The sequence below is a fragment of the Rhinatrema bivittatum genome, chromosome 13 (genome assembly GCF_901001135.1).
Source record: "Rhinatrema bivittatum chromosome 13, aRhiBiv1.1, whole genome shotgun sequence".
Lineage (NCBI taxonomy): Eukaryota > Metazoa > Chordata > Amphibia > Gymnophiona > Rhinatrematidae > Rhinatrema > Rhinatrema bivittatum.
The window spans coordinates 42,434,536-42,462,088 of NC_042627.1; the positions used below are offsets into that span (position 1 = coordinate 42,434,536).

The 27,553-nt window shown below is 45.0% G+C and overlaps 1 protein-coding gene and 1 long non-coding RNA gene across 2 annotated transcripts in view; one reads left to right on the forward strand and one right to left on the reverse strand.

Moving 5' to 3' along the window:
- RNF111 (ring finger protein 111) overlaps nt 1-27,553 on the reverse strand; it is a 414,145-nt gene that overhangs the window by 111,161 nt on the left and 275,431 nt on the right.
- On the forward strand, nt 1,138-26,007 carry LOC115075469. The gene is made up of 4 exons (XR_003852525.1): nt 1,138-1,297; nt 1,448-1,474; nt 22,700-22,877; nt 25,974-26,007. It is a non-coding gene; the product is annotated as an uncharacterized LOC115075469 (long non-coding RNA).

A 27,553-nucleotide genomic window follows, 5' to 3' on the forward strand; every position in this document is an offset into this window, starting at 1 on the left:
TAAAATCAGGCTCCCCCCCCCCTTTTTTGGGGGGGGGGTTTTGAACATACTAAAACAATGGGGTTGTTTTTTTTCCTATTTTGACACACTCCCTAGTCTCTGTTCTACCAATTCTACTTCAAAATCCTCTATTTCTGAGAAGCCTTCTACTAGAACCCTGGTACATGAATCCCTTTGTTGCCTCTATGCTATAGCTACCAAAAATCTCTCTTCACCTTCTCATCTCCAGGAATCTTAGTAAATTTTTTCACATGCTTACATTATAAATTGCTGTGGCATGTGAACCTATTATCCTTTTACTTGCTTGTATATGTGTAATTGGTTGAACTTGGCCTATTTGTATTTATTCATATAGTACAAGGTATGCTAATGGTGCTTTATATGCAAATAGTAGGAATAAAACACGTTTATGATAAGCAAGTAAAGCATTTATAGATCTGCTAAATCTACCTGCTACTTACACTGCACTATATTTGAAACCACATGCTCTATCAGAACACAGAATGTAGACTTACATTGTTTTTCTCAACACATTTTGTGTAACATCAAGTTTCTACTTTTATATAACCAACCAGAGCAGCCCAATGTTTTGGTTAAGGAGTCATTCACTAATGGCATGCCTGTGCCTCAGTAGCCAGGAGCAGCAAATCCTGGCTTCAAGGGTGTCTTTACATACCCCCATTAATGCAATTAGGATCCTAAAACTGTTATCTCTCTATGCTCTACAGTACATTTACGGTTCTGAATACCGGAGTTATTATGAAACTATACAGCAGAGGCTTTGGTGCTTAAAACGGAATCTGCCAGTTGTGGGGACTCTAAATTCTATTCGGAACACACCTCCTCTCTGATGCGAGAATTTTTTTCATTTTTTTTTTCACTATTTAAATAAAAATAGTTTCAACCATTCAAAACAAAACTATGCAAAAATGATCTACAAAATGGCACAAATTGTGATTTGTCACAGCATCAATGTGTTGAAATCCTTGGATGCTGACAGTGAACACTTCATGAGGTATTAACCAATAGCCAAGCAGCTGTAACAATGCCAATTACATCATAAATGTACTCTAGCCTTGTAAAGATTTTTAACAGGCCAGTTAAGCATTCAGGAAACCAAGAACTGAAAGTATTTTCTCATTTTTCTTAAAAGAAAAAAAAAGCAATTAAATGTTATTCTTTTAGAACATTCTACAAGTGTAAGAAAACACACTTTGGGGTGCCACAATAGGGTACTGATGTACTCCTGGGGTGCTGAAGACATTCATCCTTCTGACTTACCTCTTCACACATCCAGGTAAGGGCATCAAATCATTCCTGCGTTTTTACTTACATAAGTTGTATTATGCTTTTGGATATAAAGTACAAAGGGCATAAAAGTTACTGAAACAAAGGGTAAGATGGAAATGCCTATAGTGACCCCTTTGATTTATATTTTCTTTTTCAGGCACTTCAAAAATCAGATTACATTCAGGTACTGTAGGTATTTCCCTGTCCCCAGTTATTAAAGAATGTGTCAAATATCTTTAGAAAATCCAAGACAAATATTGTGAAAAGTCATCCTGGTATACTAATATTTGCAGTGATATTTATTGTATTCAAAGGCACCTCACAATTTTGGTTATCTAGAGACTAAGCTACATCTGTACATTTGTAAACAGTCCCATCTTGAGGATAAATTGTACTAAAACATTTTCATATTTCAGCAGCACATATTGGCAAATTAGGTAGGTGATGCCATAATCAGTTCCAGTGGAAATGGCAGATGCAGGTGATAGACAACTATTAACAGCCAATCACACTAACTTTGGATACCTGCTGCCTCAAATACAATTAAAAGAATTAGCCCCTCCCTGCTATGAAAATATTCATTTTCATTGCAGATGCTTGCTCTTTTGAAATTCATTTAGCAAAACTGGAGACAGAGAACACACTAAGCTAAAGTATGTAAATTAACCCTACCACATATGAAATGCAAATACACACTAATGCAAATGTCCAACTTCATTTGTTTATTTCAGAAAGGCTCTGTACTGAATTTATTTCAGCCTAGTTTCATCAGCATAAGTACAGTATAACAAATAGGTGCTATGGAAATATGAAACATAGCTATAGACTTAGTAAATGAAAAACATTCAAATGAAAAATACCTGCTGTTAAACTAGTTAGAGGAGCAAGACTACAGAGTAAACAGGTCAAAACAGGAATGTGTGGGATGTAAATTTCTGCGATTTCCTCACTATGACTGATCAAGCTGTATTATACCTAGAATTGACAAAAATGTTTGGACTTTTTTCTCTTTCTCTTTTTTTCCTATATTTCCAAGTAACAACTGTGTACATCCACTGGTTCTACCCATATATGGGAGTGGCGTTCATTTGTCACAATAAGGGTTAAATCTGTTTCCCCTAAGAAATATGACCGTGTAACTCTGTCTGGGGTGTAACTCCAAGGCCCAAGTGGCCAGTACACTGGCAAGGTGAGTTACATGGGTTCCAACCAGAACCACAGCAGAGCATCTTGTGCCTGCATCGGCCACTTTCTGTTGGGTTGAACCCTTGGGTGCTGGTGGCTGGCAGGGCTTAGTTAGCAGGCCCTGAATCAGAACTAAGCAGTAATGCAGTGAGAAGAATAAGTGAGGACTGGGTCCAGGAAGATTAAGTGAGATGAATCAGCAGATCTAGAGAAGGGAGGATATATTGAGTCAACATAGCGAGACAAACTCTAGAAGCAGGACCCTAATCAGAGGGCTGGAAAATGAGAACCAACCGCTATCAACTTACTGACTGCAAGCCTGGAATGTATATATCCAAACGCAAACCAAGATATCCAAACAGGAAGTTTGGGACAAGGAGCTGAAAGGATTGATTAGACAGTCCTGGAATCCCGCAAATGCCCTGCTGGTGGGAGGCGAGAACTGCCTATCGGGACCTCACAAGAAACTTAAATGCCATAATGGATCAGACCAAAGGTTCATCAAGTCCAAAGGAAAATTAGTTCTTACCTGATAATTTTCGTTCCTGTAGTACCACGGATCAGTCCAGACACCTGGGTTGTGACTCCGCACCAGCAGATGGAGACAGAGCAAAACTTGTCGGGCTCCTTACATATAGTAAGGTGCCACCCACAGCCCCTCAGTCTTACATAATGTCAAAGCAACAAAAACTGCCTAACTAACCAAACGACCCGCTAATACAAGGCCAATTCAACTACCCCCAGCTGGAACAGAACTGCCAGAACCAGAGGTGAACGGTAAATACTTCAAAACTGAATAATGAGAACTTGAATCCAACCGAGCGGACTCTCTGTTACTTCAGCGTAAATCAACCAACTAGAACAGACGGGCGGGAGCCTGGACTGATCCGTGGTACTACAGGAATGAAAATTATCAGGTAAGAACTAATTTTCCTTTCCCTGTACATACCCGGATCAGTCCAGACACCTGGGATGTACCAGAGCCAATTACCGAGAGTGGGAAGCAGAGAGTCCCGCTCGGAGCACTCTCCCTCCAAACCCCCCCGAATCAGCTGCCTGGACATCAATTCGGTAATGTCTAGAAAACGTATGTAACGACTTCCAAGTCGCCGCCCTGCAGATTTCCTGCAGCGACACCTGAGAGGTCTCCGCCCACGACGTGGCGTGTGAACGTGTCGAGTGAGCCTTGAGACCCTTAGGGCCGACTTGCCCGGAGAAGATACGCCGAGCTGATGGCCTCCTTGAGCCACCTCGCAATCGTGGTCTGAGAAGCAGCGGCACCCCTCTTAGGACCAGAGCACAAAACAAAAAAGGTGGTTGGAAACCCGAAAAGGATTCGTGACCTCCAGGTAACGGAGAAGAACCCTACGAACGTCGAGTCTTCTCAAGTCTCTGGACCATTTGTCAAGACCATCCACTTCCGAAAAGGCGGGAAGCTCAATAGACTGATTCAGGTGAAACGCAGAGATACCACTTTCGGCAGAAAAGACGGAACCGTTTCTCAAGGAAACTCCTGAATCCGAGATTCGCAAGAACGGTTCTCTACAAGAAAGAGCCTGTAATTCCGAAACTCGTCTAGCTGACGTAATCATGACCAGAAAGACTGTCTTCAAGGTGAGATCCTTCAGTGTCGCCCTCTTCAGGGGCTCAAACGGCACCGCGCACAGAGCCGAAATAACCCAATTCAGATTCCAGGAAGGACAAGGATTCCGCACCGGCGGACGCAAATTATTAGCTCCCGAAGAAAACGCGCCACATCCGGGTGGAGCGCCAACGACACCCCTTGAACCTTACCTCTGAGGCAACCAAGAGCAGCTACCTGGACTCTAAGGGTACTACAAGACAAGCCCTTTAGTGAGACGCTCCTGCAGGAAGGCAAGGACCTCAGGCATGGATGACAAATAGGATCCACCTTTCGAGATCTGCACCAGTTCTCAAACACTGCCCAAACCCGAACGTTAGGCTAAGGACGTGGACTGCTTCCTAGCTCTCAACAAGGTGGCTACCACCGCATCCAAGTACCCCTTAGACTTCAGACGTTTCCTCTCAAAAGCCAAGCCGCGAGACAAAAGTGATCCACATCCTCCAAACAGATGGGTCCTTGACGAAGAAGGAGCGCGTCCCTGCGAAACCGAAGGGGAGGTTCCGCTGCCAACTGTAGAAGATCCGCGAACCATGGTCGTCTTGGCCACTCCGTCGCTACCAAGATCACCTCCGACAGGTGCAACTCTATCCGCAGCAGCACCTTGCCTATCAAGGGCCAAGGAGGAAACACATACAGCAACACATCTGTGGGCCATGGAAGAACCAGCGCATCTACGCCTTCAGCCCCTCGTTCCCTTCTCCGACTGAAGAACCGCGGAGCCTTTGCGTTCCAAGCGATGGCCATCAGATCCATGTGTGGCCGACCCCATCTGGCGCAGATGAGGTGATAGGCTACGTCCGGCAGCTCCCATTCTCCTGGGTCCAGGCGATGCCGGCTGAGGAAGTCCGCTTGAACGTTGTCGATTCCCGCTATGTGGGATGCCGCAATATTGCTGAGATTCTGCTCCGCCCAGCGCATCAACCAGCCGGCCTCCTCCGCCACCTGCCGGCTTCTTGTTCCGCCCTGTCGATTGATATAGGCCACTGTGGTCGCATTGTCCAACAGAACACGGACCGCCCGGCCCCGAATCCACGGGCGGAAGGCGTGCAACGCCAGTGACACGGCCCTGGTTTCCAAACGATTGATGGACCATCTCGACTGCTCCCTGGACCACTGTCCCTGTACCGAGCGTCCCAGACAGACCGCTCCCCAGCCAGAGAGACTGGCGTCCATCGTGACGACCGTCCAGTTGGGCATGAGCAACGATACTCCGCATGTCAGATGTTCGGAAAGAAGCCACCACTGCAGGCTGGACCTGGCCCTGTCTGTGAGGGGAAGAGGAAGATGAAATTCTTCCGACGCCGGTTTCCAGCGGGAGAGTAAGGCTGATTGCAACGGACCTAGATGAGCAAAAGCCCAGGGAACCAAGGCGAGCATGGATGCCATAGAGCCCAAGACCATCAGATAATCGCACACCAGCGGACATCGTAGTGACAACAGGCGCCTCACCTGACTCTGCAGCTTGTCCACCCTCTCCTGGGACAGGGAAAACCCTGCCCCTCTCCGTGTCGAACCAGGGCACCCAGGTACTCCAACCTTGGTAGGCTCCAAACGGACTCTTGGCGAGATTGATCACCCCATCCGAGGGAACGCAAGACTGTAGTACCCTGGCAAACCGCTTGTCGGCACGCGATCTCGGATTTGGCCCCGAATGAGCCAATCGTCCAGTAAAGGTGTACCAGGAGTCCCTCCCGGCTGAGCTGCGCTGCCACCACCACGACCTTGGTGAAGGTGCGCGGGGCCGTGGCGAGCCCGAATGGAAGAGCCCTGAACTGATAGTGTCTGCCCAGGATGCAAAATCGTAGAAATTTGTGATGGGCCGGGCGAATTCCGATGTGCAGATACGCCTCCGTCAGATCCAGCGAAGCCAGAAACTTGCTGGGCTGCACAGAGGCCACCACCGACCGAATAGTCTCCATCTTGAAGCGTGGAACGCGAAGGCACCTGTTGACTCCTTTCAAATCGAGAATTGGTCTGAACGTGCCCTCTTTTTTTGGCACCACGAAGTATATGGAGTACCTCCCCCGGCGGAGCTGCCTTGGTGGTACAGGAGTAATGGCGCCTAGAGCTTCTAGGCGCCGGAGGGTCATCCTTACTGCTGAACGCTTTGCTAACCCTTTGCAAGGCGACACGAGGAACTTGTCCAATGGCAGACGTGCAAAATCTAAAGCGTAACCGTGACTTATCACGTCGAGGACCCACTGGTCCGAGGTTATCTTGGTCCATTCCTCAAAAAACAATGCTAGCCTGGCTCCCACATTTGGTACGAGTTCCTGAGGCTGCCACGAGGAATGAACCCCCCTCATTTCATTGGGCCGCTTTGGGCCCCGATCCCGACGAGGGACCACCCTGTCTTCCGAATTTCTTCCCCCAAAAGGACTGAGACCACGAGGAAAGCCTGGAGGAACCGGATCGATAGGAGGAGCTGGAACCGGACGATCTCTGCGGCCACTGACGTCTGTTACTCTGAAAACGATTTCTAGGGGAGAAGGAGGTCCTCGGCCTGGGCCTGTCCTCTGGCAACTTGAACGCCTTGTTCTCCCCGAGAGACTGCATCAGGTCGTCCAGTTGTTTACCAAATAATAATTTCCCTTTAAAAGGCAAGGAACCAAGGTGAGCCTTGGACGACCCATTGGCCGCCCAGTTCCTGAGCCAGAGGAGACGGCGCGCAGAGACCGCCGACACCATGGCCCTGGCTGACGTCTGTAGCAAATCATGCATCGCATCTGCGCTGTAAGCGATCACCGCTTCCAGGTGATCCGCCTGCGCTGACTCCCCCTCGGAGAGACCTGCATTCGCCTGGAGATTCTGGGCCCAGCGCAGCCCAGCCCGCAGAGCAAAATTACTGCAAATGGCCGCCCGGACTCCCAGAGCTGAAACCTCAAAGACCTTCTTAAGCTGCACCTCCAGCTTTCTATCTTGAATATCCCTGAGCGCTGTGGCGCCAGTGACTGGTATCGTAGACCTCTTCGTCACCGCCTACACCGCTGCGTCCACCCGTGGGAGGCGAAGGAGCTCCAAGACCTCCTCTGGCAGTGGATACAGCTTGTCCATGGCCTTACTTACCTTCAGGCCCAGCTCAGGGGTATCCAATTCCTGGAAGAGGATGTCGGACGCTGAGAAGTGGAACGGGAAAGCCACCAGCGGACCCGCAAGACCCAGCAACACCGGGTCCATATTGGCCCCCTGTCGGGACTCCACCGGTGGAGCCTCCACTCCCAGCTCCTGCAGAATAGCCAGGATGAGGGGCGTCGGCTCATCTCTTCGAAACAGGCGTACCACTTTCGGGTCATCACCATCCGCTGCCTGCGCCCCTTTGCCGGCACCCGGCTGGGCCGGCCCCTCATCTTCCTGGCCTTCCATCCCTCCTGGGGCCCCTGAGGCCAGATCCTCCCCTTCTGAGGAGGTGTACTCCGTATCCGAGTCCTGCGGAGCTCCCCGCAGTTGTCGCTTTCCCCTCGGCGGGTCTTTCTGGGACCGATCCCGAGCCGACCGTTCCGGGACTGGGAGCGCTCCTCCGGGCCCCCTGAGGCCTTCGACCTCCCAGAACGCTTGCGGGATCGCTTGTACTGCAGCAGCTTGCGTAGAAGTAAGGTGAAGTCTGCTGAAAACGAGGCCTCCGAATCAGAGGAGGTCTCCTCCATACTTCGGTCCCCCGGCGAGTCCAGACCCCCCGGGGCCCTGTTGTTGCGGCGAAAGCGGGGGAGGCTGGCCGCCATTACTGGCAGCCTTCCTCGTGGCGTCCCTGACTGCCTCTAAAATGGCCACAGTTCCCGCGCTGTCCTGCAAGGGGGTCCCCCGCGCGCCAGCGACCGGGCCGCCCGAGGGTGGCCCCCCCCCCCGACTGCCCTCCGACGGTCCCCTCGCCGCTGGACACGCAATTAGCACACTCCGTCGCGCAGACCCGCACGTGCGGCAAGCCGGCATCCTCGGACCTTGGCGGTAACATGGCCGGAGAAGGCTCTGAAATTAAATACCCTCCCCCCCCGCCCGCGACGCGCCCCACGAGAACGAGCGATCAAGCGAGAGAGACGGCGCAGCTGAAGAAACAAAAAGTCCCCTGACAACTTTTTTTTTTTTTTTTTTACTACTACCGCTGTCCCGTGTCCTGATCTTCTGCTCCAGGGGGGGTGAGTGAACCGGGCTCCCCGGTGTCACCCCCGACGCTGCTGCCAGCTCTGGCTGGGTCCTCAACCCTCAGCAGTGGCCTCAACCAGGGGGGGACGGTCCCCTCAGAACCTTCCCACCCCCCTGGGAGGCTGTCGACGGAGGAGACTTTCCTTCATTCTTCAGCTTCAAATAAATTCTTTCCTTTTTTTTTTTTTTTCCTATCCCTGACTAAACTAAGAAAACCCCAACGCACCAGGGATCCCCAGAGACTGTGGGTGGACCTGCCCCATCTGCTGGAGACAGAGAAAGACTGAGGGGCTGTGGGTGGCACCTTACTATATGTAGGGAGCCCGACAAGTTTTGCTCTGTCTCCATCTGCTGGTGCGGAGTCACAACCCAGGTGTCTGGACTGATCCGGGTACGTACAGGGAACATCCTGTTTCCAATAGTGGCCAATCCATGTCAAAAGTACTGGCAAGATCCCAAAGAACAGATTCAATCTCATGCATAATCAGGGATGAAACAGTGGCTTAAGTCTTCATGGCTAATAGTTTATGGAAGTTTTCTCTAGAAATGTGTCTAAACCTTTTTTTAACCCCAGCTATACAAAATATCCTTTAAATGTTTGCTGCGAGCATATATTACTCCTGTTAGGGTGCATAAGGCTCATTTGGCAGCTTCGGACCTATGTCTGAAATGTTAGAATACGCCAGGGTCCTCTTCTCATGTTTTTTGGTCTTATTTACTACAACAATAATTTTGGAAAAAGATTACCAGCTTTCTTGGACGTTTATTAGCAAGTGATGTCCCCTGTATACCTGATCTTGAATTATTTGATGTTTCCTTCTTAAAATGCAGGGCAAAGGGTGGGCATTTGTTAATTAGAAAGGGTTTATTATTAGATTAAGTGGGTGGAGAGGTTCAGAACTACCCTCCTTTTGGCTGTGGTGAATCAGTTTCATTCTTTGATACACTGGAAAATCTGGCCAGCCTAACTTCAGTGCCGGGAAAAATAGTGGAAACTATCCTCATGATCAAAATTGTAGAGCATATAGAAAGACATGATTTAATGGGACACAGTCAACATGGATTTACCCAAGGGAAGTCTTGCCTAACAAACCTGCTTCATTTTTTTGAAGGGGTTAATAAACATGTGGATAAAGGTGAACCGGTAGATGTAGTGTATTTGGATTTTCAGAAGGCGTTTGACAAAGTCCCTCATGAGAGGCTTCTACGAAAACTAAAAAGTCATGGGATAGGAGGCGATGTCCTTTCGTGGATTACAAACTGGTTAAAAGACAGGAAACAGAGAGTAGGACTAAATGGTCAATTTTCTCAGTGGAAAAGGGTAAACAGTGGAGTGCCTCAGGGATCTGTACTTGGACCGGTGCTTTTCAATATATATATATCAATGATCTGGAAAGGAATACGATGAGTGACGTTATCAAATTTGCAGATGATACAAAAATTATTCAGAGTAGTTAAATCACAAGCAGACTGTGATACATTACAGGAGGACCTTGCAAGACTGGAAGATTGGGCATCCAAATGGCAGATGAAATTTAATGTGGACAAGTGCAAGGTGTTGCATATAGGGAAAAATAACCCTAGCTGTAGTTACACGATGTTAGGTTCCATATTAGGAGCTACCACCCAAGAAAGAGATCTAGGCGTCATAGTAGATAATACATTGAAATCGTCAGCTCAGTGTGCTGCAGCAGTCAAAAAAGCAAATAAAATGTTAGGAATTATTAGGAAGGGAATGGTTAATAAAACGGAAAATGTCATAATGCCTCTATATCGCTCCATGGTGAGACCACACCTTGAATACTGTGTACAATTCTGGTCGCCGTATCTCAAAAAAGATATAGTTGCAATGGAGAAGGTACAGAGAAGGGCAACCAAAATGATAAAGGGGATGGAACAGCTCCCCTATGAGGAAAGGCTGAAGAGGTTAGGGCTGTTCAGCTTGGAGAAGAGACGGCTGAGGGGGGATATCATAGAGGTCTTTAAGATCATGAGAGGTCTTGAACGAGTAGATGTGACTCGGTTATTTACACTTTCGAATAATAGAAGGACTAGGGGGCATTCCATGAAGTTAGCAAGTAGCACATTTAAGACTAATCGGAGAAAATTCTTTTTCACTCAACGCACAATAAATCTCTGGAATTTGTTGCCAGAGGATGTGGTTAGTGCAGTTAGTGTAGCTGGGTTCAAAAAAGGTTTGGATAAGTTCTTGGAAGAGAAGTCCATTAACTGCTATTAATCAAGTTTACTTAGGGAATAGTCACTGCTATTAATTGCATCAGTAGCATGGGATCTTCTAGGTGTTTGGGTAATTGCCAGGTTCTTGTGGCCTGGTTTGGCCTCTGTTGGAAACAGGATGCTGGGCTTGATGGACCCTTGGTCTGACCCAGCATGGCAATTTCTTATGTTCTTATGTAAGAATTGATCTTAGAAACATGGGACAGCTATATTCAAAGTTTATCTCCTAAAGCCCCCCCAGTAGGTTCTGAATAGATGATTTCTCTCTCTCTCTCTCTATATATATATATATATATATTTATATTTTTTATTCTTGATTATTCATCTTCAAGAGGAAGTAGTTTTATTACATTTCAGGACTGGGGGAGCACAGTGGGATAAAGCAAATGTTGCTTACCTGATGTAACAGGTGTTCTCACAGGACAGCAGGATGTTAGTCCTCACGAATGGGTGACATCGAGGATGGAGCCCACCACGGAAAACTTCTGTCAAAGTTTAAACAGAACTTTGACTGGCCCCTACTGGGCATGCCCAGCAAGGCACTGACCCTGCAGCCAGCAGGGGTCTCCCTCCAGTCTGATTTTCAAAGCTACAGGCAGTGCCTAAAAATTAAAAACAAAACGAACCCAACACCGCGGGGTGGCGGGGCGGGTTTCGTGAGGACTAACATCCTGCTGTCCTGTGAGAACACCTGTTACATCAGGTAAGCAACATTTGCTTTCTCACAGGACAAGCAGGATGGTTGTCCTCACAAATGGGTGAGTACCGAGCTGAGGATGTCCCGACTTGCACCAAATGCACCCAACGACGTGCAAGAGGCACAACAACTGGGGTGGAATTTGGTAAGGGCATCCGCACCCTACCGGGAAGGTGGAAGGGTGTTGGTACATCATGTTGGAAAAAGGTTACGCAAGACAGATTGGCCGAAGATGGAGTCCTGTCTTCCAGCTTTGTCCAAACAATAGTGGGCTGCAAAAGTATGGAGAGAACTCCAGGTTGCAGCTTTGCAGATGTCAGGAAGCGGCACCGATCGAAGGTGTGCCACCGAAGTCGCCATGGCCCTCACAGAGTGTGCTTTTACACGGTCTTGAAATGGAATGCCAGCTTGCTGATAGCAAAAAGAAATGCAGTCCGCCAACCAGGAGGAAAGAGCCTACTTACCCACAGGTTGTCCTAACTTGTTAGGATGGAAAGAGACGAATAATTGAGTGCTCTTCCTGTGAGAAAACTGTACGGTCTAGATAAAAAGCTAGAGCCCGTTTACAGTCTAGGGTATGCAGAGTCTGTTCCCCGGAGTTGGAGTGGGGCCTGGGAAAAAAGATAGGTAGTATGATGGATTGATTAATATGAAACTCATAAACTACCTTAGGTAAAAATTTAGGGTGAGTGCGGAGTACCGCCCGGTCCTGCAGGAGTTTAGTGTAAGGCGGATAGGTGACTAAGGCCTGTAACTCACTAACCCTGCGAGCTGAAGTGACAGCTAAAGGAATAATACCTTCCATGTGAGATACTTTAATTCACAGGAGTGTAGAGGTTCGAAGGTGGTTTCATTAGCCGACCAAGAACAGATTAAAGGTCCCAAGATGGGGCAGGAGGACGTAAGGGTGCTTCAGATGGAGCAAGCCTTTGAAGAAGCGTGTTACCAGGGGTTGTACTGAAATAGGGACACCCTGTATGCCTTTATGGAAAGCGGCTACCTGCACTGACATCATCCTAATGGAAAGAGGTTTTAAGACCCGATTCCGATAGATGCCATAAATAGTCCAAGAACTTAGAGATTGGACAGGAAAGGGGATCAAGGGACTGGGAAGTGCACCAAGATGTGTACCTTTTCCATTTATACGAATAGGATCTTCTGGTGGAGGGCTTTCGTGAAGCTATCAGGACACGAGAAACCGAATCCGAAAGGTTAAAAGGCTGAAGGACTAACCTTTCAACATCCATGCCGTCAGGGACAAGGCTTGGAGGTTGGGATGGAGGAGGCATCCGTCGTTCTGAGTGAGCAGATGCGGATCCGTTCCCAGAGGGATGTGCCTGCGGATGGAGAGATCCTGAAGAATGGGAAACCACACCTGGCGTGGCCAGTGGGGTGCTATCAGGATCATGGTTCCCTCCGTCCTGGCGAAGCTTCACGAGAGTCCTTGACAGAAGAGGAAGTGGAGGGAATGCATAGAGCAGACCTGATGTCCACGTGAGGGAGAAGGCATCCCTCGGCCGAGAGTGGTGGCTCCGAATGAGAGAGGAGTAATTGTCTACTTTGTGGTTCTGAGGGGATGCAAAGAGATCTATGTGGGGAGAACCCCACTTGTGAAATAGAGAGGTCGCTACCAGAGGATCGAGTGACCACTCGTGTGGTTGGAAGACCCGGCTCAGCTGATCTGCCAATACATTGTCTACTCCCGGCAGGTAAGTGGCCCTGAGGTACATGGAGTGGGAGAGGGCTTCTGCCCAAATCTGCGCAGCTTCCTGACACAGAAGGAAAGAGCCTGTGCCTCCCTGCTTGTTTATGTACCACATGGCCACTTGGTTGTCTGTCTGGATTAAGATTATCTGATTCGAAAGACGATCTTTGAACGTTCTGAGCGCGTAACGGATTGCTCGAAGTTCCAAAAAATTTATCTGGTGTTCGGCTTCGTCTGGTGACCATAACCCTTGGGTTTGGAAATCGTCCACATGAGCCCCCCAACCGATGTGGGAAGCGTCGGTGGTCAGGATTACTTGTGGATCTGGTAGGAGAAAAGGTAAGCCCTGAAGGAGATTGATTTGAGTCGTCCACCAGGTTAAAGACAGGCGAAGCGCTTGTGTAACTGCGACTATGGAGGACAGGCGCTGAGAAGCTTGAATCCATTGGTGTCGCAGAGTCCATTGTGTTACTCTCATGGCTAGTCGGGTCATGGGAGTGACTTGAACTGAGGATGCCATGTGTCCTAGGAGAATGAGGAATTGGCGAGCCGTGGCCGTGTCCTGAGACTGGAGCTGGCGAGCTAGGGACATGAGAGTTTGGACCCGCTGCAGCGGAAGGTAAGCCTTTGCCTGTAAGGTGTCCAAGTCTGCTCCAATGAAAGATAAGGTTTGAGATGGGACTAAGCAAGATTTCTCGTAATTGACAAGAAACCCTAAGGAAAGGAGTGTGTTGATTGTCAATTTTAGGGAGGAGTGGGCAATCTGAGGGGTGGAGGCCCTGATTAGCCAATCGTCCAGATAGGGGTAGACGTGGACACCTTCCTTCCTGAGGAATGCTGCTACCACTACGAGGCATTTGGTGAAGACTCGTGGAGCAGATGCCAGACCGAAAGGTAGTACTCGGTATTGATAATGGTCGCGGCCTACCAGAAACCGCAGATACTTGCGATGGGATTGTGTTATCGCAATGTGGGTATAAGCATCCTTTAGGTCGAGGGAGCACAGCCAATCCCCCCTTTGCAGCAGAGGGAGTAGCGCACCCAGGGTTACCATCTTGAACTTCTCTTTTTGAAGGTACTTGTTGAGGGCCCGAAGGTCCAAAATGGGACGTAGCCCCCCTGACTTCTTTGGAATTAGGAAGTACCTGGAGTAGAATCCCTTGCCTTGTTGAGAGGGAGGGACGGGTTCTATAGCATTTGATTGCAAAAGAAGGGATACTTCCTGTTGTAATTGAGTCAAGTGGCTGGATAGACTCCATGCTTGAAGAGGCGGGGAGTCTGCCGGAAGAGTTATGAAGTTGAGGTGGTAACCCTGTGTGATAATTGCCAGCACCCACTGATCTGAGGTAATCTGTATCCAATGCTGTAAAAAGTGGCACAGACGACCCCCCACAGGGATGTCGGGAAGTGGGATGTGGCATGTGCTCCGTACCGGGAAGTCAAAGGCCTGCCGCAAGCCCAGGAGGTGGGGCCACAGCAGGTCTTTGTTTGAGGTTGGCGTGGCTGAGGTCTAGTGGAGGATCGAGCCGGACGAGGCCTAGCCGACGGAGGATAATAACGACGTGGCCGAAAGAAAGACTTTTTAGAGTCCTTCTTAGGTGGTGGTTTGGAGGATACCTCAGATGGAACAGACGAAAGTTGCTTCAACGTCTCGTGGTGATCCTTCAATTCTGCCACAATTTGTTGAATCTGTTCTCCAAACAGATTGTCCCCTAAGCAGGGTAAATCGGCTAGACGATCCTGGACCTCTGGGCGAAGGTTAGATGACTTTAACCAAGCCCAACGTCTGGCTGAGATGGCAGTAGCTGAGACTTTTGTGGAAGCATCGAAGATATCGTAGGCCGTTCTGATCTCGTGCTTCCCAGCCTCAAATCCTTTGTGAAGAAGGGCCTGAAGCTGTGGCTGGTATTGGTCCGGTAACGTGTCAGCGTAGTCCTGCATCTGTTTAAGGATGGCTCTGTTGTATTGAGTCATGTAAAGTTGGTATGAAGCTATGCGAGATATCAACATGGCCCCATGATACACTTTCCGTCCCACACTATCTAGGAATTTGTTGTCCTTGATAGGGGGAGTGGAAGAGTATGGTTTTAGGCGCTTGGCCTTCTTTTGTGCAGACTCAACTACAACAGAGCGATGATCCAGTTGAGGCTTCTGAAATCCTGGTGCTGACTGAACAAGGTATGTGGAGTCAGCTTTCTTATTAACTGGTGACACAGATGAAGGAGATTCCCAGTTTTTCTTTAAAAGATCCAGAAATACCTGGTGAATGGGGATGGAAGTGATGATTTTTGGGGCATCCAGAAATTGGAGCAGTTCCATCATTTGGTGCCTGTCATCGGTCTCAGATTGCAACTGAAAAGGTACAATTTCTGACATCTCCTTTACAAAATTAATAAAGGAGAGATCTTCAGGAGGAGATCGTTTTCTACTCTCTGTAGGAGATGGTGGGGATGGCAAATCTGTATCAGAAGATGTATCATCACCCCAGGTATCATAAGGATCATGTGGGGCTTGCAGACCTGAAGGACCTGGTTGAGGATCCAAAGGCATCGATGGAAATCTGGATGGAATCGGTGCTGCAAGCGGAACTGTAAACGGCATTGAGGGCTTCGGGGCTGCCGATGGAATCGGTGCCGGTCTTGGAATCGATGGAGCCGAGGGATAAATCGGTGGAGAGGTATGCGAAGGCACCGATGGGACTACTCCGGACGGGGGAATCCGAAACAGTGTTTCTCCTGCCGATGAGAATCCTGCCGGAGACGATGGTGTAGTCGGTGCTACTGGAATCACCGATGGAAGGGCCCGCATGAGTGCCTCCATACGATTCAGTAGCGGTGCCAGCGCTTCCACTAGAGGCTCGGTGGTCGGTTCCCTCCTCAGTGGCGGAGTCGGTGCCGAGGTCGGTGCCTGAATCGGTGCCGGAGACTGTGCCGGTGGAGGCTGGAACCTTTGCATCGCTTTCTCGATGGCCTCCTGGACCAGCCGGTCCAGTTCTGCCCGGAGACCAGGGGTAACGATACCCGGCTCGACGGGAGAGGGAGGCTGAGGCAGAGCCGGAGGGACCACCGTAACCGGTGGGATCACGGCTCCCACACCCCGAGAGGGTGAGGGTTTCCTCGATGCCTGCGAACGAGACGTGGACGGTGCCAGGTCTGACCGAGGCTTTTTTGTCGGTGGCTCGGCCTGTTCAGAGGTCGATGGCTGTGGATCCTCGACGGGCCGAGACTTGTGCCGCCGATGGCGATGCTTGTCCTTCCGATCTCCTCGCCCATCCGGGGAGGGGACAGGAGTCGACGGCCGAGAAGTCATCGGTGGTGGACGGTCACCGGAAGGTTGACGGTGGTGGTGCAACTTCGACGGTGCCGGTTCCGATGACGTCGATGCTATCGATGGTGTTGGGGTGGGTGCATGGAAGAGGAGCCCCATCTTCTCCATCCTGGCTTTACGACCCTTAGGTGTCATTAGGGCACATTTAGTGCAAGTCAGGACATCATGCTCATTCCCAAACACAGAACACAGCACCCTATGGGGGTCTGTGATGGACATAGTCCGGGTTGCAATCGGACAACGACGGAACCCCGTCGCCATGGCCTAGGGCCAAATTTAGCCGCGGGATCGGTAAGTGCCCAACAGGCCTCAAGGGCCAAAATCGACGGCAGTCGATGAAAACGGCAAAAAACTTACCGGATTCCGCGAAGGTGACAAAAATTTGTCGAAGGGAGACCCCTGAGGGGCAAATTTTCTTCGGAAAGAAAAAACCGAATTCCTGTCAGGAACGTGGTAAGAGGAGCTCCTTTCACCGCGTGGCAGCTGCTGCGCGGAAAAAAGAAGACTGGAGGGAGACCCCTGCTGGCTGCAGGGTCAGTGCCTTGCTGGGCATGCCCAGTAGGGGCCAGTCAAAGTTCTGTTTAAACTTTGACAGAAGTTTTCCGTGGTGGGCTCCATCCTCGATGTCACCCATTTGTGAGGACAACCATCCTGCTTGTCCTGTGAGAAAATGAGCAACACATCTAAGGCTTTATAACTGACTTTGTTGGCGGGAGGGGGGTTGGTTAGCAGAAATCATACTCCCTACCTCTGATTCTTTGCACTTTGTTACTTGCTGAATATTCCAAGAGTTGATAGTGTCTTGCTATTTGATGGGCTTTGAGATTAATTCTGTTTATTGACACAAACAAACAAACAAACCCATCTAATAGCTTTCACCACATTCCCTGACAACAAATTCCACAGTGTATGTGCTGAGTGAAAAATAAAAATTCTCTGATTTGTTTTAAAAGTGCTACCTATTAGCTTTATGGAGTATCCCCTAGTCCTAGTACTATCTGAAAGGGTAATCAACTCGTTTCACCCCACTCAAGATTTATAGACCTTTAATCATATCTCCTCAGCTGTCTCTTCTCCAGACTGAAGAACTCTAACCCCATTTAGTTTTTCTTCAGAAAAGAGCCACTTCCTGTCCTTTATCATTCTGGTTGTTGTCCGCATTCAATTTCATCTGCCATTTAGATGCCCAATACACTAGTCTTGCAAAGTCCTCTTGAAATTTTTCACAATGGCTCATAATCTAACAACTCTGAACAATTGTTTTCATATATGAATTTGATCACCTCACTGTTCATTCCCTTTCCCAGATCATTTACAAAAGTTTATTTTCATTTGTTAACCTGCTTTTCAAGAACATCGTGGTTTACAATTCTAGCAAGACATTAATGTAGAGATGATAAATAAATCTGACAACACAATTAAAACAGATAAAATCATCAAATAAAATTAGTCTAAAATGCACTGGTCCCAATACAGATCCCTGGGGCCAATCCACTATTTACTTTCTCATTGAGGGAAATAATTCATTTCTGCTCAGTTTCCTATCCTTAGCCATTGCCTCCAAAGCACATGACATTTTTCTTATGAGTCTCTCTTATGAGTCTTTGTTGACTGACTCACCCTTAACTTATTTAACCTCTGCAAAATAAATCTATGATTTGTAAGGCAAGATTTCCCTTTGCTAAATCCATGCTGGCTATTTTTTTCTTCAGAATAGCTTCTACCGTTTTGTTTGACACAGATATCAGGCTCATTGGTCTGTAGTTTCCCGGCTCACCCCTGGAACTCTTTCTAAAAATGGGCATTACATTGGCTACCCTCCAATTCTCAGGTACCAAAGCTAATTTGAATGAGAAGTTAGAGATTACTAAAGTCTGCTATTTCATTTTTTAAGCTATTTCAGAACTTCGGGGTATATACCATCTGGACCCTATGATTTGTTACTCTTTAGTTTACCTATTTGCTCTATTACATCTTCCTGGTTCACTCTGATTCACCATCCTCAATTTTTCTGGCATAGGTATCTCCCCAACACTTTCCTCAGTAAAGACTATTCATTACACGGGCGGATTTTCAAAGCCCTGCTCGCGTAAATCCGCCCGGCTTTACGCGAGCAGGGCCTTGCGCGCCGGCGCGCCTATTTTCCATAGGCCGTCGGCGCGCGCAGAACCCCAGGACGTGCATAGGTCCCGGGGTTTTTGGATGGGGGCGTTTCGGGGGCGGGGCCGAACGATGCGGCGTTTTCGGGGGCGTGGTTTCAGGCTGGGGCCTGAAACCACACCCCCGGGTTAGGTAGAGGAAGGGAGGGGAAGGTGAGGGGAGGGCGAAAGAGAGTTCCCTCCGAAGCCGCTCCAATTTCAGAGCGGCCTCAGAGGGAATGGAGGCAGGCTGCGCAGCTCGGCGCGCGCCGGCTGCCCAAAATCGGCAGCCTTGCGCGCGCCGATCCAGGATTTTACAGGATACGCGCGGCTATGCACGTATCTTATAAAATCCAGCGTACTTTTGTTTGTGCCTGCTGCGCAAACAAAAGTACGCGATCGCGCAGTTTTTAAAAATCTACCCCTTAGTTTTTCTGCTATGGCCTTGTCTTCCTTGAATGTCCCCTTTCATCCCTCAGTCATATAGTGGTCCAACCAACATCCTCACAGGCTTCTTGCTTCCAACATACTTGTAACCTTCTTTACAAATTCTTTTTCGGCTTCACTTATTAATGCTTTATATCTAACTTGCCAGTATTTATGCTCTTTCCTATTTTCTTCATTTGGATCTAACTTCCAGTTTTTGAAAGATATCCTTTTGGCTTTAATAGCCTCTATCACCTGGCCATTTAACCATGATGGCAGTTGTTTAGTCTTCCTGTATTAAAACAAATATAAAGAAATGAATTTAGTCTGGGCTTCCAAGATGGTGTTTTTAAACTTTATACAATCACAAGAATACCTTGTTAAACAGAAATAAATAATACATATAAATATATAAGGAAAACAAAGATATTTCAACCTATACTCTATCAACAGGAGGGAGAGAAGCCAAGAAAAAAAGATATAAGGGAGATAAACAAATGATATAAAAAGAAAAGTAAGGCAACAGTGGAAGATCCTAAAACCATCAAATTATTCTCAACCAGTCCCATTTTCATGACCTCCTCCCCAGACAATTTTTTTTTATATCTAAAAAGGTTCTTAATTGCTCCAGAAGAAAGAAAACACTAAACATTTACATGGATAGTAAAGAAAGGAAGAAGTGCCAAGAGCTATAGTCTCTTGGCATGTAGCCAAAAATAATTTCCTTCTTTCCTGAATAGACCTTGTTACATCAGGAAAAACCCAAATATGCTATCCTATAAATTCCACTGAGGCTTTTTGAAAAAATATTTGAAATAGCAGGTCCAAATCTTTTTGAAAACAACAAAAAATGCAAGTATAGCTCTAATGGACTCTTCAGTATCAGTTCTTTCTAGAATTTCCACTGAAGTCTGATTATCCCCAGATACATAATTCTGAACTCTCTTCTTAACCGGCAAACAATAAATCTTGTTTAATGGTGGAACAGCCTCAACAAGTATGGCAAGAACTTCTGTGAAATATTTTTTTGAGAATTTCCAATGAAGCCAAATGGGACACCATAGGAAAATTAATAAAATGGAGATTCAGTTTCCTAATTTGATTTTCCAGTTGCTCCAAATACCTGTGAATTGAGATCTTATTTTTAATTAAAGAAATATTAACAGTTTTGATTTCCCTATCATCTTTCAATTGTAATTTTCTTATTCACTTCTCTGGAATCATCCTCTTGTTTCTTGGCCAGTGATTTATCTGATTCTGCAAGGATGGAGATATCCTTAGAATTAATATTAAGTGAATAATCCAGACTAAGACAACCCATATTGCATCCAGAGTTACCAAAGGGTGCTTAACAAGGGGAAGCAGGGGTGAACAATCTTGTAGCAATAGAAAGTGCAAAATTCAGAGAGTACCTTGTGATAAAGCTTCTCTACACTGAGTCAAATCCAGACACAACAATCCTATCCCAACCTCTACAGTCTCTGCTGAGTCTGACACTCCTGCTCTCTGCAACTGCGAGTCCTGTGGCTCGTTCCCCAGGGTCATCATGCTGCGACAAGTTCAGTCTAGGACCCAGTGTGTGAATAAAAGACTGAGCCTAGATTTTAAACTCCTTAAATATTAGCATAGCATTTGCTTATTGCATCATGGTTTTTTTTTTTTGTTTTTTTAGAGCAACTGTACTGAATTTCAACACACAGTCAAAACTCACAGCTTACTACATCAGCCTCTTAAGTTAAATATTTGGCTGGTTTGAGTTTAAATGCATGCAAGGCTCCCTTATACGTAGTTCATTATTTTCAACTAGATCATGCCTTACACTGGCAATCATGTAATCCAAAAGTGTTGCATAAAAGATAACCAAATTGTATTTACTTCAAAATCATTTAATCACCAAATTTTAAATGGAGAGCAAAATTCTCGGTTTTTCATATAGTCCTCCACCCACAAAAAACACAAATTATTTTTTTCAATTTTTCAATTATCTCTAGGCTTTTAATCAATACAAGATTAAAAAAACATGAATTGTTGATAAAACAAACATCACAATTACGTCACATTATCTTGAAACACCATTAGTCCCCATCAAGGAGGGAAAAAAGGAAAATGAAATACATTCAAATAAAAATAAAAAAAATACACAGAGCAAAAAGTACCAGTATACGCAACCAAATTCAATTATTCCCCCTTACTCACAAATTCAGTCACTCAAACTTAGTAACTAAAAAAGTTTGCAAACAGGATCTGAAAAAAATAAGCAGATTCCCTTGAAAATCTATTATGCTCCCAAAGTGGCTCCCAAATCAGTTGCACATTGTTTTAATTGCAAAAAGCTTTCCTTCTGACTTGGATCTCTTTCGCCACATCAGGAAAAATTTGTATCCTGGAACCACAGAAATTCTCATTCTTATATTTGAAATATTACCTCACTACCATAACTATCAGACTCCGAAACAAATTTATTTATTTATTTAGCATTTTTATATACCGACTTTCCAATAACAGAATTACTGATCAATTTGGTTTACATTTTAACAGAACAATAACATTGACAAGTAAATGTCTTACAATGAACAGGTCGATATAACTTGGATAAGTATATATGGGGTTAACAAGTAAAAGATACATTGCCTAATGTAGGCATGAGTAAAAGATACAGTGCCTAATGTAGGTTAAATAAACAGTTGCTAATTATAAGACTAGGTTATGATCTTCGACTGCCAAAGTTTACGTGAGTTCTATAGATCTAAATAGCTCTCAGGTGGATTCCCACCGAAATGATCATTGGCAGGGATGTTCCGCAGGTTGCTGTTATGGGAAAGCTTGGTTGAATAACCAAGTCTTGAGTCTTTTTTTAAATGTAGATGAGCATTGCACTGATCTGAGTTCTGGTGGGAGAGTGTTCCAGATTTTGGGGCCCGCTGATAGACAATAGAGTCTATCTAATTTTAATTACATCATGTGAGTCTTGTAAAAGCTAACAAATTAGAGCTTTTGACAGGCGCTAACTTAGCTATAGCACCCTCATTGGGATTAACCACCAACTTTATATCAGGAAGACAAACATTTTGAAAAATTAAATACTTTCTGCAAAGAAAATTGCAGTACATTCATAAAATATTCGTTAAGGAGCTCCTCAGACGATAACCATTTAGTTTTCAGAAAATTTAAAATGTAAATTTTTAGCTCAACATTTTCACACACATGAAAATTTATCCTTAATGTCTCCAACTACCATAGATTGCAAGGTAGACACAGAAAAAGACATTGAACCAAATGATTATCAAGCTCTGTTAGCCTACTGTCCAAATCTGTTAGTTTCAGTTACTCTAGGTAAAAACAACAGTCGGGTGACTGTACCTGTTAAGGCTGTTTCAGTCCGTGTGACCACATGCCATATGTCCTTGAGTATCACATCAGCAGGCTTGACAGCCAGTCCTCCTGCATCGATTTTACCAAGGCCTAATGGGAGGGCAGACAGGTTCTTATTTTATTTTATTTTTATTTATATATACCGACATTCGATCTGAGATATGACATTGGTTTACATTCAGGTACTGTAGGTACCTGAATGTAAACACATTGTTTGAACATTAGCTGGTTCGTTAACACTGAGATCTTGACTCATCAGGGTCTGCAGAGAAAGGATGTCAGTGGGCCCATGTTGGTCTAAAGTTGAGGCTTGATCTCTCAATATGCTCAACGCCAAAGTAGTGACATTCTTCCTTCCCTCAGTGGGTGTGGGTAATGGCAGGGGATCTCCAGGACTCAACAATACTCAATTGCTTCTCATATTTAAGTCAGCATTTTGACCGCTGCTTAGCTGCTTAAATGATGGTCCAAGAGTCCCTTTCACCTGGAGTCTAGCTTGAAGGAGCTCCAAATATTTTCCTCTTGTTTTCTTCCCATAGTCAAAACAACCTCCAAAATTTTCCAATGGGGCGCACCCCTTTGGCACACAGCTTTGGCAGCATTCACAGGTGGCTGTGTGCCAGTGCAAGGTGAAAGAATTAGGAGGCACTTGATGACATCAGCACTGCTTCTCAGGAAGGCCATAACTTCAGCCACACACAGGGCAGGACCAGACACGTGAGCACTGGCACCTTCATTCTGAGACTCTTTTTTTTCAACTGTTTGCCATGACAGTTAGCCGGACAGAGAAGAAATGAATATCGGTATAACAAGGGATTCTTTATTTGAACTTGCCCGACTCTGGCAGAGTTTCGCTCTCGTAAGAGCTGCCTCAGGGGCTACTATGGACAAAATTAAAATAAAATCAACACACATACATGTAAAAACAAATTCACATAAATATGTGTAAAACATACAAATATGTTGTCTAACTTAAAACATATGAACTGAAAACTGAAAACTATAAATCTTGACTAGATACGCAAAACATCACTTGCTTAAATATAAAACCAATATAAAATCAATATAAAACCACTATATCAATATAAAACCACTATACACATACAGAGGATCTCTACAAGTACCTCCCACCAAAACCACTAGACACATTACCTTAAGAATTCGAACTCTCTCTACAGCTGGTCCACCGTTATGGAACTCCATCCCACCCGATCTCAGACAAGAGCCCTGCCTTCCAACCTTTAGAAAAAGACTTAAGACTTGGCTGTTTAAGCAAGCCTTCCCGGACTCAAATTAATGCCCCTCTCCATCAACATATTTAACACAGGCAACTCAACTCCATCTCCTTATATATTATTTAACCTTTACTAATCTTGTCTATTTTTTCCCTCTTTTGCCAGTTCATCAGTCCTGGTTATTTGTAACTGCTCTCTTCTGCACGATAGTTCCAGTTCTTGTTGTATATATTGCACTCCTGTTTAAATGTAAACCAGCATGATGTGATTGTCTCATGAATGCCGGTATATAAAAACCCTAAATAAATAAAAATAAATAAATATAAAAATCGCAATGAATTACATATATCTAACATGATTTTTTTGTTTTGTGATGCATATACATGTGTGTGACACAGCACAATGGATGTAGAAGTATCAGAGGAACAAACAAGACTGTGGGAAAGGATGTGTAACCATAACAAGGTACCTGTACAGATGGGTTTCTTTTTTTTTTTTAATTTGATGAAGCTCCTACACTGTAAGACCATCACAAGATACTAAAAATGATTCTAAAGAAAAACATGGAGTAGAAATAGAAAATGTACATACTTTGGATGTCTAACATATAAATGTTAAAATCAACATTAGAAAGTGAAAAGGGGATGGAGAAAATGAAGATAAAAATAAAATTAAAAATAAATATTAATTTACTATTAATTATTAAAACCTTATGGTGTACCAAGGCTATAAAAAGAAAGATGAATAATTTCCTAAATCATGACAATCAAAAATCTAATTGTAGATACTGTCTATATGGAAATATGTAGAAACAAGCGCAGTTTTTTACCTTAATGGTGTCTGTGCAGAAAATGTCATCAATGTATTTCCAGAAATGAGCTACATGTTTTTAACCAATTTACATAAAATTAATCGCTAGCAGTGCATGACGTCCTACTCAAAAGCAATGTCTGAAACGAATGGCCGTGTTTCCAAATCTGTAAAAACTTTCTAATGTTGATTTACGCATTTTTACATTTATATGTTAGACATCCAAAGTATGCACATTTTCTATTTCCACTCCATGTTTTTCTTTAGAATCATTTTTAGTATCTTGTGATGGTCTTACAGTGAAGGAGCTTCATCAAATTAAAAAAAGAACCCATCTGTACAGGTACCTTGTTATGGTTACACATCCTTTCCCGCAGTCTTGTTTGTTCCTCTGATACTTCTACGTCCATTGTGCTGTGTCACACACATGTATATACATCACAAAACCAAAAAAATCATGTTAGATATATGTAATTCACTGCGATTTTTATAGTGATTTTATATTGATTTAAGCAAGTGATGTTTTGCGTATCTAGTCAATTAAGATATTTCAGTTTTCAGTTCATATGTTTTTAAGTTAGACAAACATATTTGTATGTTTTACACATATTTATGTGAATTTGTTTTTACATGTATGTATGTTGATTTTATTTTAATTTTGTCCATAGTAGCCCCTGAGGTAGCTCTTACAAGAGCGAAACTCGGCCAGAGTCTGGCAAGTTCAAATAAAGAATCCCTTGTTATACCGATCGTCTTCGTCTATTCACTGTCTAGCAATAATGATCGGTTTCCGCTTTGCTTCTTGGGTCCATGACAGTTAGCCTACATTCTAATGGATGTATCCCAGCATGTTCAATTTACTTGAGGCAAGCACAAATTTGCATGTACAAATACAAATTCAATTGTGAGAAAATCTCATACAGGTTACAGTTGAAATCAACTGGGGTGTGGAGGGGGGGGGGAGGTCTAAATGTAACAACTGTCTTAATAAATTGTAGAAGAAAGAAAAATGCAGGAGAAAGCAATATTGCATACCTATAGACAGCAGGATAAATCAGCCACATTAGTAGGTGACATCATTTGGCAGCACCAAGATGGAAGAGCTCTCAGAGCTCAGAAAGACTGAGGTGTTTTTTCTGATTATGTGTGTGTGTGTGTGTGGAGGGGGGGGGGGGGGGGGGGGGGGGGAGGAAGAGTTTCCATGCAGTCACATGGATCTCCTGAGTCTTTATAGCAAGCTAACCTTCAACTCTACAGGGGAGGAAGGTGGGATTGTGTGGTTAATTTGTCTTGCTGTCTATGGAGAACACCTCTTCTAAGGCAAGCAACATTGCTTTCTCTATGGACAAGCAGGGCAGTAATTAGTCAACCAAGTGGGGGGCTTCTAAGATGAAGGGTGCATGTAAGTATGTGTTACATTTCTATATCAGCAGTGGTATATAACCCATGATTTGTTAGATGCTGGTAAGTTGAAGGAATTGGTTGGCCAAAATTGCTATCCTGGTGTGAAGCATTTTCTAGGTAGTAATGAGCAGTAAAGGTATGGCTAGAAAACCAGGTAGCAACATTGCATATTTCTTATATGGAAGCAGAGCTAGGGAAGTTGCAGAAGCCCTGATTTGATGTATTTACTTCACTCTGAAGCTGTTGACCTTTTTGAGTATAACAGTAAGAATCAGAAATCTCTGTGGAAAGGGTTAGTTTAGTAATTGAAACCCCTTGTTTGACTGAACTGAAAGATTTCCTGTAAATTTTTCTCTCCAAATAGAACAAAGCCTGGAATACTGTGTACAATTCTGGTCGCCGCATCTCAAAAAAGATATAGTTGCGATGGAGAAGGTACAGAGAAGAGCAACCAAAATAATAAAGGGGATGGAACAGCTCCCCTATGAGGAAAGGCTGAAGAGATTAGGGCTGTTCAGCTTGGAGAAGAGACGGCTGAGGGGGGATATGGTAAAGGTCTTTAAGATCATGAGAGGTCTTGAACTAGTAGATGTGAATTGGTTATTTACACTTTCGAATAATAGAAGGACTAGGGGGCATTCCAAGAAGTTAGCAAGTAGTACATTTAAGACTAATCGGAGAAAATTCTTTTTCACTCAACGCACAATAAAGCTCTGGAATTTGCCAGAGGATGTGGTTAGTGCAGTTAGTGTACCTGGTTTCAAAAAAGGTTTGGATAAGTTCTTGAAGGAGAAGTCCATTAATGGCTATTAATCATTTACTTAGGGAATAGCCACTGCTATTAAATTGCCTCAGTAGCATGGGATCTTCTTAGTGTTTGGGTAATTGCCAGGTTTCTTGTGGCCTGGTTTGGCCTTTGTTGGAAACAGGATGCTGGGCTTGATGGACCCTTGGTCTACCCAACATGGCAATTTCTTATGTTCTTAAAGCCCTTCTGCAGTCCAAGGTATGAAAGGCCTGTTTGCTTTTATTGCTGTGTAGTCTTAGAAAAAATGTTGGTAGTACAATGGACTGAGTCAAATAAAATTGAGACATTAGATATAAATTTAGGATGCATTTCAAACTATTCTATTATTGAAAATGTGGTTATGCAGAGAAAATGAAAATAGCACTTATAACTCGCTTATTCTGCAGGCTTTTTCAAATTAATGGGACAGCTTTTGCAGAAAAGCTGGATATGTGTTATGTCCTTGGGTAGAGATGTACTTTTCGGAGATTGAGATGAAGAGTCTAATGGCAGGCCAGTCAATTCATCATCATCAGAATGGTAAAAGAAAGAATCATAAGACAACAGTCGTCCTTTTTGAGAGTCCGATGGCCTCTGATGTTAGCCTATTTTTTTTTGAAGGTTAAAGTGCAGGATAATTGGTTTGGTCTGATATAGTGGAATCACAGACAGTTTCAGACTTTGGGGCCAAGGATTGCAAAATAAGTAACTCCAGCTGAGATGGAGAGTCAGGGATATTGCTGAAATAGTTTTTAGCAAAGTCCAGCTACATTATTCTCACAAAAGTTGTGGTGCTCTGCAGAAAGCTGGATCCCAGCAGAAGAACATTCCAATTCTGGAACTAGAATCTGCATAGACTAAGGCTGACAAAGAACTAATTTTTGGATTGGTTGGTGTCACATCTGAGTCTTAGTGCCGAAACATACACAGCACCAACAAGGACAGAGGTGTATTTATTCTTTATTCCAAGGAGACATCAGCATAGACCAGGCTGGTCAAGGCGCCTAGTTGTTTTGATACCATGGAGCACAGTTTCTCTTTTCCTAACAGAGGAGGCATGAAGACTGCACAGACACGTTTCTTAAAGTGCTTAGCATGAAAGGCCTCTGACCTTTCTGTTTTAGGTACTAGTCCCTTCCTCTTTGTTGCCAATAAAT